The sequence below is a fragment of the Anthonomus grandis genome, chromosome 5, assembly GCF_022605725.1.
Source record: "Anthonomus grandis grandis chromosome 5, icAntGran1.3, whole genome shotgun sequence".
Lineage (NCBI taxonomy): Eukaryota > Metazoa > Arthropoda > Insecta > Coleoptera > Curculionidae > Anthonomus > Anthonomus grandis.
This window is the reverse complement of record NC_065550.1, coordinates 35,368,984-35,385,551: the sequence shown is the minus strand read 5'-3', so window position 1 is coordinate 35,385,551 and position 16,568 is coordinate 35,368,984. Positions and strand designations below refer to the sequence as shown.

General features: G+C 31.3%; 1 protein-coding gene across 1 annotated transcript in view; it reads right to left on the bottom strand.

Annotated features, from left to right (window-relative positions):
• The window catches only part of LOC126736680 (leucine-rich repeat-containing protein 24-like), a 156,174-nt gene extending 145,409 nt beyond the window's left edge, over window positions 1–10,765 (bottom strand). The window contains exon 1 of the mRNA XM_050441169.1: window positions 10,494–10,765. The gene's annotated coding sequence lies outside the window, so the exon portion shown is untranslated. The remainder of the gene's footprint in view (window positions 1–10,493) is intronic.
• Window positions 10,766–16,568: the final 5,803 nt, after the last annotated feature.

The window sequence follows — 16,568 nt, the reverse complement described above, 5'->3', positions numbered from 1 at the left end:
AGAAATTTTTTGAACTTCCAGGGATGGTTTCTTTACTAATAATTTTTTTTTTTTATAAACGCTTAAATATGTATAATGAAATTATTAGAAGAAGTTGTGTGCCAAATTTCACATCTCTAACTCTCTTAGTTTCAGAAATATGAGCACTTTGTCCCTTAAAATCACGATATTTTTTCAACTTCCAAGTGTAATATCTGAATTTTTAAAAGTTTTTGGGGGAAAACCCTAAAATAGGTGTCCAATAATTTTTTTAGGGGAAACCGTACTCCAATTTTGGAATATCCAACTTTGATAGTTTTTGAGATATAAGCATTTTCTCCCAAAAAAATTCAATTTTTTGATTCCTTGAAGTCTATGATCTAAACTTAGTAAAAGTGCATTTTCATTAGGCCTGGTTCTAGCTTAATCTTGTGTTAGATAATCCAGATCCCTAGGATCTGAACAGCCCTGGATTAAAGCATCTTTTAACGCGGTGTCTATTAGTAATTTCAGCACTTAAGCAAAATGCTTTGTAATTCTTATAGGACTTTACTAAAGATAGTTTCCTTTATAACCTTTAAGTTTTTGGAAAAATGTTTCATTTATTCCAGGCAGTTGGGGTTCCTTTTCCAGTTTTTCCAGGCAGTTGAATTAGTTTTTCAAATGTTTCAAGTTCTTGGAATGATTATTTATTTGTTTTAGGCACTTTGAGCCGTTTTTCAAAATTTTTAAGAAATCGATGTGGATTTAATGACCTTAAAGCTCCTGGAAAAGTTCTTAATTTATTCCAGGCAATTTGAATGACTTTTCTAGTTTTTTCTAGGCAGTTTTTCAGGACTTTCAAGTCTCTGGAATAATTATTCATTTATTTTAGGCACTTGGAGTCATTTTTCAAAATTTTTAGGCAACTAAGTTTTTTTAATGAACTTTAAGATTCTAGAAAAATTATTTATTTATTTCAAGCAGTTAGGGTTTCTTTTCCAGCTTTTCCAGGCAGTTGTTTTCCATTAGTTTTTTAGCTGTTTCAAGTTCCTGGAATAGTTTTTTATTTCTTTCAGGTACGTGGAGCCATTTTTAAAAATTTTCAAGCAGTTGAAGTAGTTTTTATGACCTTTAAGTTCTTGGAAAAATTTTTTATTTATTCCAGGCACTTAAGATTCTTTTTCCAGTTTTTTCGGATAGTTGAATTCGTTTTTCAGATGTTTCAAGTTCCTGGAATAATTATTCATTTCTTTTAGGCACTTGGAACCATTTTTCAAAAGTTTCAGGCAATTGAAGTGGTTTTAACTATCTTTAACCTCCTAAAAAAAGTCTCCATTTATTCCAGGAAGTTGAGGTCGCTTTTCAGGTTTTTCCAGAGAGTTGAATTTAATTTTTAGATGCTTTAAGCTCCTAGAACAATTCTTCATTCATACCAGGCAATCAGGGTCACTTTTCCAGTTTTTTTCAGGGAGTTAAATTTGTTTTTCAGGTGTTTGTAGTTCCTCGAATAATTGCTCGTTCCTTTCAGGCACTTGAAGCCATTTGTAATAATTTTCAGGCAACTGAAGTGGTTTTAATAAACTTCAAGTTTCTGAACACATTCTTCATTTATTCTAGAAAGTTAGGGTCACCTTTCAAATTTTATCCAGACAGTTAAATTAGTTTTTGAAGTGCCCCAATTTACTGGAACAAGTATTTATTTTGTTCAAGCATTTAGAGCTATTTTTCAAATTTTTCAGGCAACTGAAGTGGTTTTAATGACCTTTAAGCTTCTGGAAAAATTCTTCATTAATGCCAGGCAATTTACACTTTCCTAGCTTTTCCAGGGATTTAAATTAGTTTTTCACGTGTTTTAAGTTCCTGGAATATTAATTAATTTATTTTAGGCACTTGAAGCCATTTTTCAAATTTCCAGGCAACTGAAGTGGTTTTAATGACGTTTAAGCTCTCGGAAAAGTTTTTTAATTATTCTAGGCAGTTGGGGTCAATTCTCCAGGCAGTTAAATTCGTTTTTCAGGTATTTTAAGTTGCTAAAATATTTAGTCATGTCTTCTAGGGACTTGGAGCCATTTTCGGGAGTTTAAAGTGGCTTTAATGACCTTTAAGCTTCTGTAAAAATTCTTCATTAATTCCAGGCAATTTAGATCACTTTCCTAGTTTTTCCAGGGATTTAAGTTAGTTTTTCACGTGTTTCAAGTTCCTGGAATATTAATTAATTTATTGTAGACACTTGAAGCCATTTTTCAAATTTCCAGGCAACTGAAGTGGTTTTAAAGACATTTAAGCTCCCGGAAAAGTTTTTCAATTATTCTAGGCAGTTAGGGTCAATTGTTCAGGCAAATAATTCATTTTTCAGGTATTTTAAGTTGCTAAAATATTTAGTCATGTCTTCTACCGACTTGGAGCCATTTTCTGGAATTTAAAGTGGCTTTAATGACCTTTAAGCTTCTGGAAAAATTCTTCATTAATTCCAGGCAATCTTCAAGCTTTTGAAAAATTTCTTTAATTATTCTAGGCAGTTGAGGTTAATTTTCCCAGGCAGTGTAATTCATTTTTCAGGTATTTTAAGTTCCTAAAATATTTATTCATGTCTTCTAGGTACTTGGAGTCATTTTTCAGGAAATTGAAGTGGTTTTAAGCAACTTTAGGCTCCTAGAAAAATCCTCCATTTATTCCAGACAGTTGAGGTTACTTTTCCAAGAAGTTGAATTAGTTTTCCACGTGTTTGAAGCTCCTGGAATATTTTTTTAATTTCTTCTAGGCAATTAAAGTCGTTTGTTAAGTAATTAAAGTTAAATTAGTTTTTTAGGTGTTTTAAGCCGCTGGAATAATTATTCATTTATTCCAGGCGGTTGGGATCACTTTTCTAGTTTTTTCCAGGCAGTTTTTCAGGACTTCAAGTCTTTGGAATAATTATTCATTTATTTTAGACATTTGAAGTCATTTTTCAAAATTTTCAGGCAACTAAATGGTTTTAATGAACTTTAAGTTTCTAGAAAATTATTCATTTATTCCAGGCAGTTGGGATTCCTTTTCTAGTTTTTCCAGATAGTTGAATTAGCTTTTCGGGTGCTTCAAGTGCCTAGAATAATTTTTCATTTCTTTCAATCCCTTGAAGCCATTTTTTAAAAGTTTCCAGACAATTGAAGTGGTTTTAATGACCTTCAAGCTCTTGAAGAAGTTCTTCAATTATTTAAGACAGTTGGAGTCAATTTTGCAGGCACTTGCAGTCACTTTTCAAATTTTTCAGGAAATTTAAGGGGTTTTAGTGACCTCTAAGCTCCTTTAAAAATTCTTTAATAATTCCAGGCAGTTCAGATGATTTTTTAGTTTTTTCCAGGGATTTAATTTAGTTTTTCACGTGTTTCAAGTTCCTGGAAAATTAATTAATTTATTTTAGGCAGTTGGAGTTATTTTTGAAAATTTCCAGGCAATTGAAGTGGTTTTAATAACCCTTAAGCTCCTGGAAAAATTTTTAATTTATTCCAGGCAGTTGGTATCTAATAAATTTATTAGAATAAGTCGTGTTCTAATTTTAGCTTCTTTAACTTTATTAGTTTAAGGGATATAAGTCCTTTCAAAACATGTTTTATTTTTTTAAGAAATTTTTTTAACTTCCAGGGATGATTTCTTCACTAATAATTTTTTTTTGAAGAAACGCTTAAACACGTATCTAATGAAATTATTAGAAGAAGTTGTGTGCCAAATTTCACATCTCTAACTCTCTTAGTTTCAGAAATATGAGCACTTTGTCCCTTAAAATAACGATTTTTTTTTCAACTTCCAAGTCTAATATCTCAATTTTTAAAAGTTTTTGGGGGAAAACCCTAAAATAGGTGTCCAATAATTTTTTTAGGGGAAACCGTACTCCAATTTTGGAATATCCAACTTTGATAGTTTTAGAGATATGAGCATTTTCTCCCAAGAAAATTCAATTGTTTGATTCCTTGAAGTCGATGATCTAAACTTAGTAAAAGTGCATTTTTATTAGGCCTGGTTCTAGCTTAATCTTGTGTTAGATAATCCAGATCCCTAGGATCTGAGCAGCACTGTCTGTTAGTCATTTTAGCACTTTCTTTGGCACTTAAGCAAAATGCTTATAGGACTTTACTAAATATAGTTTCCTTTTGAGGGAAAAATTCTACTTTTTTCTCAGTGCATATTCCTATGAATACATACAAGGTTATCCCTATCCAAGATTTATTGGCATACGTGATCTATCAGGATACAGGAATATTTCCCGCGGGCGAATTTCATTTCCCTATTCACTCAACTTTACGTGTATCGAATTTCATCCTGGAAGAATTTCATTTTCATAGTGAAACTTTCGTCTTAAACTCCATATCGATAAATTATAACTAATAAGTTTCACCTTATGGGTATTGGGGTGAAGAGGAAAGGAGAGGGGCAGATAAGGGTGTAAAGGATAATCGTTTCTATCCAAAATGTTCTTGGGCGCGTTATACATATAAATTAACCTTTGAATAAGGGCGGGAGAAACTGCGGAATAGCGGGATTTTCGTGAATAATAGAAACTTGGGGGTTGAAGTGGAGAAGAGGGGAGAAGGGGGCGGGGGTGATACGACGACGACAACTTTGGAGGAAATAAGTTTCGAATCCGGTTGCGGTTCAAGAGGTCGCCATACGGCCTTAGGGAACGTTTATTTATACGGGGGATGTTTGGGTTTTGACATGGATTGGAAAATAAGGGATTTCATGGTACAGTAGTTGTTAAAACTCTTGTATCTTAAAAACTATTATAGATAAATTAATAAAATAAGAGGCATTTTATTAAGGGAAGATAGCGCTATAATTTATGTTTAAGGTATAAATAGATCGGAGTAGAAGAACTTGAACTATTCGCTTTATAGTTATTAAGCTCAAATATATCAGAAACTACTAAAAATTAAATTATAAATCAAAGTGCAGCATTTAATCAATTAGAAATGGCTCTCGAAAAGTTGTTTGGGACGTAAGTAAATTCGCCTTAGAGTTTTAAAGTTCAAATCATAAAACAAAGTGGCTTGAATTACCGAAATCTGACTCGATAAATTTTTTTAAGATCATAATTAAATTTGACTAAGAATTTTAAAGTTATTTGGCCTTAAATTCAGTTGATACCCCAAAAAGCAAACGTCAAATATCTCATATCTCAACAAACTTAAAATAATTAATGACTTGCGATTAATTAAGTGAAGCCGGCTTTAGACATTTTATTTAAGACATAAGTAAATTCGACCAGAAGTTTCAAACTTATTTGGCCTCTAAATCGATTGAAGTTCTGAGGAGTAAACGAGCCTACACGACCTATTCCCACTTAAAGTCAAATATTTCAAAAACCACTGAAAATAAAATTATGAAATAAAGTGCATTTAATTAACGAAAAATGGCTCTAAAAATATTATTCGGGATGTAAGTAAATCGGACTAGAAACTTTAAAGTTATTCGCCCCTAAACTCAGTTGACGCTATAGCACGCAAACGTCTCACTAAAACTCTAATAACTCATAAACTACCAACGATAAAATTACGAATTAAAGTGCGTTTAATTAACGGGACATGGTTCTAAGAATATTATTCAGGATGTAGGTCAATTCGACAAGAAGTTTTAAAGTTATTCGATCCTAAACTTGGATGATTTTCAAGGAGCCAAACGTCTCTGACTCACCTACTCCTACTAAATCTCAAATAACTCAAAAACCACTAGAGATAAAATTATGAAATAAAGTGCCTTGAATTAATAATAAATTACTTAAAAAATTTTATTCGGGACGTAAGTAAATTGGATTAAAAGTTTTGAAGTTATTCGGCCACAAATTCAATTGCCTCTCCAAGGAGGAAACGAGCCTCCTAAAATCAAATATCTCAAAAACTACTGAAAATAAAATTATGAAATAAAGTGAATTAAATTAATGGAAAATGGCTTTAAAACTTTCATAAGAAACGTAAGTAAATTCAACAAATTTTTTTTAAATAATTTGGTCCTATGCTCAGTTGACGGTATCCTTAGCCAAACTACTCCTACTAAAATTCAAATATCTCATAAACCAATAACAAAAAAATTATGAAATTAATTGCATTTAAATAAAAGAGTCTGACTCTAGAAATTTCGTTTAGGACGTGAGTAAATTTGACTAGAAGTTTTAACGTTAATGAGCTTCCAATTTATCAAACGAGCCTAGGCGACCCCATTTAAAGTCAAATATCTCAAAAACCACTGAAAATAAAATTATGAAATAAAATGCACTTAATTAACAAATAATGACTCTCAAAGTTTTATTAAGGACATAAATAAATTCGACAAGAAGTTTTACAGTTACTCGATCCTAAACTCGGATGATTTTCAAAGAGCCAAACGACTCTGACCAACCTAATTGTACTAAATCTTAAATAACTCAAAAACTACTAGAGGTAAAATTATGAAACAAAGTGCCTTGAATTAACAACAATTTGCTTTAAAAATGTTATTTGGGATGTGAGTAAATTCAACTTACAGTTTTAAAGTTATTCGGTTTTAAACTCAGTTGAAGCTCTAACGAGCAGACGTCCTACAAGAAATCAAATAGCTTATATACCACTAAAGATAAAATTATGAAATTAAATGCATTTAATTAACGGAGAATAGCTCTATAAATGTTCTTCGGGATGTAAGTAAATTCGACTAAAAGTTTTAAAGTTATTCGGCCCTAAGCTAGGTTGACTCCCAAAGAACCAAACGTCTCTGACCATCTTACTCCTACTAAATCTCAAATAACTCAAGAGCCACTACAGATAAAATTATAAAACAAAGTGCCTTGAATTAACAACAAATTACTTTAAAAATGTTATTCAGGACGTAAGTAAATTCGACTAAATGTTTTAAAGTTATATGACCCTAAACTAAGACTCTCAAAGAACCAAACGTCTCTGACCAACCTACTCCTGCTAAATCTCAAATAACTCAAAAACCACTCGAGGTAAAATTATGAAATAAAGTGCCTTGAATTAACAACAAATTACTTTAAAAATGTTATTCGGAGCGTAAGTAAATTCGACTTACAGTTTCAAAGTTATTCGGTCCTAAACTCAGTTGAAGCTCGAACGAGCAGACATCCGACAAAAAATCAAATATCTCATATACCACTAAAGATAAAATTATGAAATTAAACGCATTTAATTAACGGAAAATAGCCCTATAAATTTTCTTTAGGATGTAAGTAAATTCCACTAAAAGTTTTAAAGTTATTCGATCCTAAGCTAGGTTGACCCCCAAAGAACCAAACGTCTCTGACCAACCTACTCCTACTAAATCTCAAATAACTCAAAAACCACTAGAGGTAAAATCATGAAACAAAGTGCCTTAAATTAACAACAAATTACTGTAAAAATGTTATTCGAGATGTAAGTAAATTCGACTAAAAGTTTTAAAGTTATATGACCCTAAACTAAGACTCTCAAAGAACCAAACGTCTCTGACCAACCTACTCCTGCTAAATCTCAAATAACTCAAAAACCACTCAAGGTAAAATTATGAAATAAAGTGCCTTGAATTAACAACAAATTACTTTAAAAATTTTATTCGGGACTTAAGTAAATTCGACTAAAAGTTTTAAAGTTATTTGGTCTTAAACTTAGGTGAAGGTCTAAGGAGCAGACTCCCGACAAAAAATCAAATATCTCATATGCCACTAAAGATAAAATTATGATATTAAATGCATTCATTTAACGGAAAATGGCTCTATAAATTTTTTTCAGGATATAAGTAAATTCGACTAAAAGTTTATAGTTATTCGACCCTAAGCTAGGTTGACCCCCAAAGAACCAAACGTCTCTGACCAACCTACTCCTACTAAATCCCAAATAACTTAAAAACCACTAGAGATAAAATTATGAAATAAACTGCCTTAAATTAACAAAAAATTACTTTAAAAATTTTATTAGGGACGTAAGTAAATTGGACAAAAAGTTTTGAAGTTATTCGGCCACAAATTCAATTGCCTCTCCAAGGAGGAAACGAGCCTCCTAAAATCAAATATCTCAAAAACTACTGAAAATAAAATTATGAAATACAGTGAATTTAATTAATGGAAAATGGCTTTAAAACTTTCATAAGAAACGTAAGTAAATTCAACAATTTTTTTTTAAATAATTTGGTCCTATGCTCAGTTGACGGTATCCTTAGCCAAACTACTCCTACTAAAATTCAAATATCTCATAAACCAATAACAAGAAAATTATGAAATTATTTGCATTTAAATAAGAGAGTCTGACTCTAGAAATTTTGTTTAGGACGTGAGTAAATTTAACTAGAAGTTTTAACGTTAATGAGCCTCCAATTTATCAAACGAGCCTAGGCGACCTACTCCCACTTAAAGTCAAATATCTCAAAAACCACTGAAAATAAACTTATGAAATAAAATGCACTTAATTAACAAATAATGACTCTCAAAGTTTTATAGAGGACATAAATAAATTCGACAAGAAGTTTTACAGTTACTCGATCCTAAACTCGGATGATTTTCTAAGAACCAAACGTCCCTGACAAACCTAATTGTACTAAATCTCAAATAACTCAAAAACCACTAGAGATAAAATTATGAAACAAAGTGCCTTGAATTAACAACAATTTGCTTTAAGAATGTTATTTTGGACTTGAGTAAATTCGACTTACAGTTTTAAAGTTATTCGGTTTTAAACTCAGTTGAAACTCTAATGAGCAGACGTCCTACAAGAAATCAAATAGCTTATATACCACTAAAGATAAAATTATGAAATTAAATACATTTAATTAACGGAAAATGGCTCTATAAATGTTTTTTAGGATATAAGTAAATTCGACTAAAAGTTTTAAAGTTATTCGACCCTAAACTCGGATGACTCCCAAAGAACCAAACGTCTCTGACCAACCTACTCCTACTAAATCCCAAATAACTTAAAAACCACTAGAGATAAAATTATGAAATAAAGTGCCTTGAATTAATAATAAATTACTTTAAAAATTTTGTTTGGGGCGTAAGTAAATTGGACTAAAAGTTTTGAAGTTATTCGGCCACAAATTCAATTGCCTCTCCAAGGAGGAAACGAGCCTCCACCTAAAATCAAATATCTCAAAAACTACTGAAAATAAAATTATGAAATACAGTGAATTTAATTAATGGAAAATGGCTTTTCATAAGGCACGTAAGTAAATTCGACAAAATTTTTTAAAATAATTTGGTCATATGCTCAGTTGACGGTATCCTTAGCCAAACTACTCCTACTAAAATTCAAATATCTCATAAACCAATAACAAGAAAATTATGAAATTAAATGCATTTAATTAATGGAAAATGGCTCTATAAATGTTCTTCAGAATGCAAGTAAATTCGACTAAAAGTTTTAAAGTCATTCGGCCTTACATTTATTCTATTGACCCTTCAAGGAGAAAATAAGCCTAGGCGACCTACTACCGCTTAAATTCAAATATCTCAAAACCCACTGAAACTAAAATGATGAAATAAAGTGCATTATATTAACAGAAAATGGCTCTAAAATGCTGTGTAGGATGTAAGTAAATTGGACCAGAAGCTCTAAAGTTATTTGCTCCTAAACTCAGCTTACTCTCTAACGAGCAAACGTCGCACTAAAACTCAAATACCTCATAAGCCACCAACGATAAAAATATTAAATAAAGTGCATTTAATTAACAAAAAATGGTTCGAGAAATGTTGTTTAAGACATCAGTAAATTCGACAAAAAGTTTTAAATTTATTTGACCCTAAACTCGGAAGATTCATAAAGAACCAAACGTCTCTGACCAACCTACTCCTACTAAATCTCAAATTACTTGAGAACCACTAGAGATAAAATTATGAAATAAAATGCCCTTAATTAACGAAGAATGTCCCTATAGCTTTTATTAAGGTTGTAAGTAAATTTGACAAAAAGTTTTAAAGTTATTTCACCCTAAACTCAGATGATTTATAAAGGACCAAACGTCTCTGACCAACCTACTCCCACTAAATCTCAAATAACTCAAAAACCACTAGAGATAAAATTATAAAATAAAATGCCTTTAATTAACGAGAAATGGCCCTATAACTTTTATTAAGGCTGTAAGCAAATTTCGCGGCAAATTTAAATAGGATTCGCTCTCTAAACTCAGATGACTCCCCAAGGAGCCATTATGTCTGGCCGACTTTTCCCGTATAAAACTGGAAATATCTCAAAAGCCGCTGAAGATAAAATTATCAAGTAAAATGCATTTAATTAACAGGAACTCTATAAATTTAATTTAGGGCGTAAGTAAATCGGACTAGAAAGTTACTCAGTTCATCTCGAAAACTTCTAAGGATAGAACTATAAAACAAGATGCATCTAATTAACAGAAAGTTGAGCTAAGAACCTAAACTAATCCAGGGAAAACTTTTCAAGTTTCCTTGCTCGAAATACAGCTGACACCGGAAATAAATTACTCCTTTTTACTAATACCGTCTAAAGTTCTGAAAAATCGTCTATTACAAGGGCGTTTAATCTAACCGCGCTTACATAATCCCTATATTTCAACCCTCGTACCTTTTTCTGCAGCCCTCAACCCTAATAACTCATCCACATCCCTTTCCAGACAATAATCCTTTTGGGGGCAATACAAAAAAAAAACCTAATTAACAAAACAGCACAAAACACCAAACGAATACGTCACTACTTGTCATCGTTTCGTAACAACACCCCCCCGTATATACCAAAAGGTTCATATAGTCAAAAAAATAATAATTTTTTGAAATAAAAAAAACCGCGTTAAGGGTGGGTTTCGAACCGGGAGGGTTGACTCGTACACACTCGTCTCATCGACCGCGAGTTTAGCACTGAACTGCTGTCGATAAGGTCCGGACGGTGGAGGAGGAGAAGGAGGATTGAGGTGCGACGAAGACGGAAAATGGAGGAGAGATGCGAAAACGCGAGTATCTCTGTCTCGCTTCCACCCCTTAACGTAACGATGAGCCCCTTTACTGTGTTGATATTAATATTCCGTGACGCCCTTATTAGGGGGCAATTTTTTTGAGATATCGCGGATTAATAACGTTTAAGATTCCTCCGGAAACAATATTTGCCTTTAAATTGGTTTATATCGATATTTTTGTCCTTTTTAGTTGTTTTTGAAAAATTAGGTTATATAGAGCGGCGGCCTTTTTGGGGTTTTACCAAAGGACCCTCGTAATTAGGAATCCTTCTCAGTCAAACACACTTAAAAGAAGTTAATAAAATTATTGTTGTCTCACTCATATTGTGTGTAAAAAGACGTATTTGCACTAAATCTATGATCTATGACTATGAAATATTGAACATATGGTCACTAGGTCAAAGATATTGATATATCCTAGATTCCTCGTATCCTAGAGGATATGAGGAATTATTTCAAATTCCTGAAATAACATAAAAAATTACCTTAAATTCCTGGAGGATATGAGAAATTATTGCAGACTTATCAGAACTAAAAATAATGACGTCAAAAGTCTAGAATAAAATGGGAATGCCTGAAGAGAAGAGTGAAATTCCTGAGGATGAATTTAAGTGTAGAAACGTCACTCTGAATCCAAGATTTAAATAGAACCGCTTTTATAGCAAATATTTCTATTAAATAATTGGAATATTTTTCGAAGAATTACACATGAAAAAAGTCCAATAAAGCCAAATTGTAATTTTATGATTTTTATTTTTTAACAGACATTTTTGGTGATAACTTGGGAACCACTGGAAATATTTTCATATTTTTTTCAGGACAAAATAGTGAGATTCCTGAGGATGAATTTGAGTGCAAAAACGTCACTTTGAATTTAAGATTTGAATAAAAAAGGGCATTTTTGGTTAGACTACTTTTTTTTGCTCATATTTAAAAAATTTCTCACTTTTATTGCAAATATGTTTATAAAATAATAGGAATATTGTTAAAAGAAATTATACATAAAAAGAGTGTAGTTATTTCCGAACAATTTCATATAATAACAATTTTTGTACCTCAATAACTTTTTGAGTTAGAAGCGATTTTGTCATCCAAGGTCCAAAGGCTACCAAATTTTTTAAAACCAATTTGTAATTTTATGATTTTTATTTTTTAACGGATATTTTTTGTTCATAACTTGGGAACCACTGGAAATATTTTCATAATTGTTCCACGATTAAATAGTGAAATTCCTAGTGATAAATTTGAGTGCAAAAACGTCACTTTGAATTTAAGATTCGAATTAAAACGGCAGTTTTCTTTAGACCTCTTTTTTTCCTAATTTTTTGACCAATTTCTCACTTTTGTTGCAAATATGTCTATGAAATAATAAAAATATTGTTAAAAGAATTATACATAAAAAGAGTGTAATTATTTCCGAACAATTTCATATATAAACAATTTTTGTACCTCAAGAACTTTTTGAGTTAGAGGCAATTGTATCATCCAAGGTCCAGAGACCACCAAATTTGAAGAATTTAAAACCAAATTGTAATTTTATGATTTTTATTTTATAACAGACATTTTTGGTCATAACTTGGGAACCACTGGAAATATTTTTATGATTGTTTCACGACAAAATAGTGGGATTCCTGAGGATGAATTTGAGTGCAAAAACGTCACCTTGAATTCAAGATTTGAATAAAAATGACATTTTTGGTCGGACCACTTTTTATTGCTCATTTTTCCAGCAATTTCTCACTTTTATTGCAAATATGTCTATGAACTAATTGGAATATTTTTAAAAGAATTATACTTAAAAAGAGTCCAATTATTTCCGAACAATTTCATATATAAACAATTTTTGTACCTCAAGAACTTTTTGAGTTAGAGGCAATTGTATCATCCAAGGTCCAGAGACCACCAAATTTGAAGAATTTAAAACCAAATTGTAATTTTATGATTTTTATTTTATAACGGACATTTTTGGTCATAACTTGGGAACCACTGGAAATATTTTTATGATTGTTTCACGACAAAATAGTGGGATTCCTGAGGATGAATTTGAGTGCAAAAACGTCACCTTGAATTCAAGATTTGAATAAAAATGACATTTTTGGTCGGACCACTTTTTATTGCTCATTTTTTTATTAATTTTTCAATTTTATTGCTAATATGTCTATGAAATAATATGAATATTTTTAAAAGAATTATACATAAGAAGAGCCCAATTATTTTTGAACAATTTCATGTATAAACAATTTTTGTACCTCAAAAACTTTTTGAATTAGAGGCGATTTGGTCATCCAAAGGCCACTAAATTTGTAGATTTTAAAACCAAATTATAATTTGATGAATTTTATATTTTAGCGGATATTTTTGGTGATAACTTGAGAACCACTGGAAATATTTTCATGATTGTTTCACGACAAAATAGTGGGATTCCTGAGGATGAATTTGAGTGCAAAAACGTCACCTTGAATTCAAGATTTGAATAAAAATGACATTTTTGGTCGGACCACTTTTTATTGCTCATTTTTCCAGCAATTTCTCACTTTTATTGCAAATATGTCTATGAACTAATTGGAATATTTTTAAAAGAATTATACATAAAAAGAGTCCAATTATTTCCGAACAATTTCATATATAAACAATTTTTGTACCTCAAGAACTTTTTGAGTTAGAGACGATTTTGTCATCCAAGGTCCAGAGGCTACCAAATTTGAAGAATTTAGAACCAAATTGTAATTTTATAACGGATATTTTTGGTCATAACTTGAGAACCACTGGAAATATTTTCATGATTGTTTCACGACAAAATGGTGGGATTCCTGAGGATAAATTTGAGTCCAAAAACGTCACTTTGAATTTAAGATTCGAATTAAAACGGCATTTTTCTTTGGACTACTTTTTTTGCTAATTTTTTTATTAATTTCTCACTTTTATTGCTAATATGTCTATGAAATAATTGGAATATTTTAAAAAGAATTACACATAAAAAGAGTCCAATTATTTCCGAACAATTTCATATATAAACAATTTTTGTACCTCAAGAACTTTTTGAGTTAGAGACGATTTTTGTCATCCAAGGTCCAGAGGCTACCAAATTTGAAGAATTTAGAACCAAATTGTAATTTTATAACGGAAATTTTTGGTCATAACTTAAGAACCACTGGAAATATTTTCATGATTGTTTCACGACAAAATAGTGGGATTCCTGAGGATGAATTTGAGTGAAAAAACATCACTTGTGTTTTATTAATTTATTTTTTTAATTCTTTCCAGGCAGGTGAAGTTATGTCTAATTTAATTCAAGTTGTCTAAGTAATTTTTTTTAATTCCTGGATTAAGGAGACAAGAGCATGGATCAAAGAAGAAAGAGCCTCAAAAGCCTGGAAAAAAAAATTAATCGAGTTCATGGATATCAAAAAAATTAAACCTTGACTATCTAAAAAAAAAAACATAAAAAGTGACTTAAACGACCTGAAGGAACGAAATATTGATGATGAGTAATTTTTATTGAGTACATTTTTCAAGGCAATTTGAGTCAATTTTCCAGGCAGTCGAGGTTCTTTTCTCTTTATTCCAGCACTTTATTTTTATTCCAGCAATATTCCAGATAACTTCTTTAGGCAGTTTTGCATTTTTTATGCTATGCTGTTTTTTTTCAGGAAGTTATTTTTATTTTTATTTATTGCCTCGTAGTCCGATTAAGTTATTTCTAATTTAATGTAGAATGCTAAGCATTTTTTTTTTGAAATAAGATCAAGGAAAAAAGACCCTCAAGTGCCTGGAAGAAGAAAATTATTAATTTAACTTCTTGACATAAAAAAATTGGACCTTGATTGCCTGGAAAAAAATTGAATTTAGTTTTCTGGAAAATCATTAAGAATCGAAAGGAAAAAAAAATTAAGAGGAGAAAAAACCGATGTTAAACTGCCTAAAAGAAAGAGTCAATGTCATAATAAATTTTCTGGAAAAAAATTCTAATTTCAGGCTATTTTTTCTCAATTCCTGGATTCAAGAAAAAAGAGCCTCAAGGGCCTGGAATGAAAAAATAGAACCTTGACTCTCTCTCTAAGAAAAAAATAGAAAGTGAAGTTATGTGAGAAAAGTATAGATACAAAAACTATAAATTCCTTTATCACTTATAATTTTCTTAAAAAGGCATTTTTTCTCAGGCAATTATTTTTTGCAAATAAAAACGTTTTTTATTAACCCTACCCTTACCCCCCCGCCCACCCCACACAACTTACCAGTAAGAAACTGTTTTCAAAAATCATTGTTTTCCAAAATAACACACATGAATAACAGGCTGGTTTCGTCGGTAATATCCAATATAATAACATCGTTTGTTTATTTAAATTTCATACAATCATATATATAAATATTTAGTACAAAAACAGCATTATTAGATGGGATAATATGGATAGTGGTTGAGCCTACATGAAACACTATTGGCATCTTTCTTTTCTTCTCGTCTCGTTCTGCCTTTTCCCGACTGCGGTAATTTAAAAAAAAAGAAGAAAACTTCAAAACCAAAGCATAATCCATAATAAACCGGAACATTATTAACAGCTCAACGGAACTCCACATAAACATCCCTCTAACTTAATTATAACGGTCTGACACCACCCCTGGCTCCTACTGTTGTAAAGCCCCACTTCTTAAACCTCCGTCTTGGATCTCGCGTATAACGAATTAAAACCCTTTCTTTTTTTTTTTTTTTTGTCACTTCTCTCTCCCACTTAATTTTTCCATTAACCTTAAAAGGAAACGTAATTACTCTAAAACAAAGCATTTAAAATGGGCGTCGGGGGGGTGAGGTGCAGAGGGGGGTGGAGGCACCCCATGAAAGCTGCAAGCGAAGCGAACCTTAAGCCCACCCTATTGATCTCGAGTGGGAACGGGATAGAGGCAGCTTTCCGTTTTTGTGGCAATCTTTATATATTTTCTAAGACTTGACGTACCTTCATATATGGATCATTTGGCTGGCTATAAGCCAAAATCGCCCCTCGGATAAATCAATAACTCGCACAGAGAATGGAAAAAGGAAATTTACTTACTCTTTTTCTTTTCTGACCATATGTACGGGATAAGCATTTTTTCTCTTTGACAGAGAGAAAACATAATGAACTTACCAAGCAACCCTCGTATATAAGGTTAAATTAATTAAAAATGGCCGCCCAGGACGCGGTGGTTGCCTAATAACAACACGATTATCACAATATGTAATGTCATAGCGATTTGACGTCACACAGTTATTTTACCATGTTTGTTTAGGTATTTTTTAGTGAAAGGAATTTTATTAATTTTTATTTTGAATATAATTCCGGAAATTTTAAAAAATTTTAATTTAAAGATGGCCGCCGCTCTAGAGATTGCTAGGTTGCCTAGCAACGGCATGGTGATCATTAAACGTCACTGCATTGCGACGTCACAGATATGCGTTACAAGGGTTATCTGATAAATAATTTAATTGAATTTATGTGTATATGAAGTTTTTAACTGAAATATTTTAAAAAGGAAAAACTTTGCTGTTATTGAAGAAATTTGGAAACTCAGTTGGTTATGTAGAAATCAGTGACCTTTCTTTGGAAATTTTCGTCTCCAAATAATTAAGCTTTAAACATTGATATATTTTGTGGATTTACTTTTGGTGTTTTGTAACTAACAAACAAATAAATATATTGAAAAGAACAATATAGATT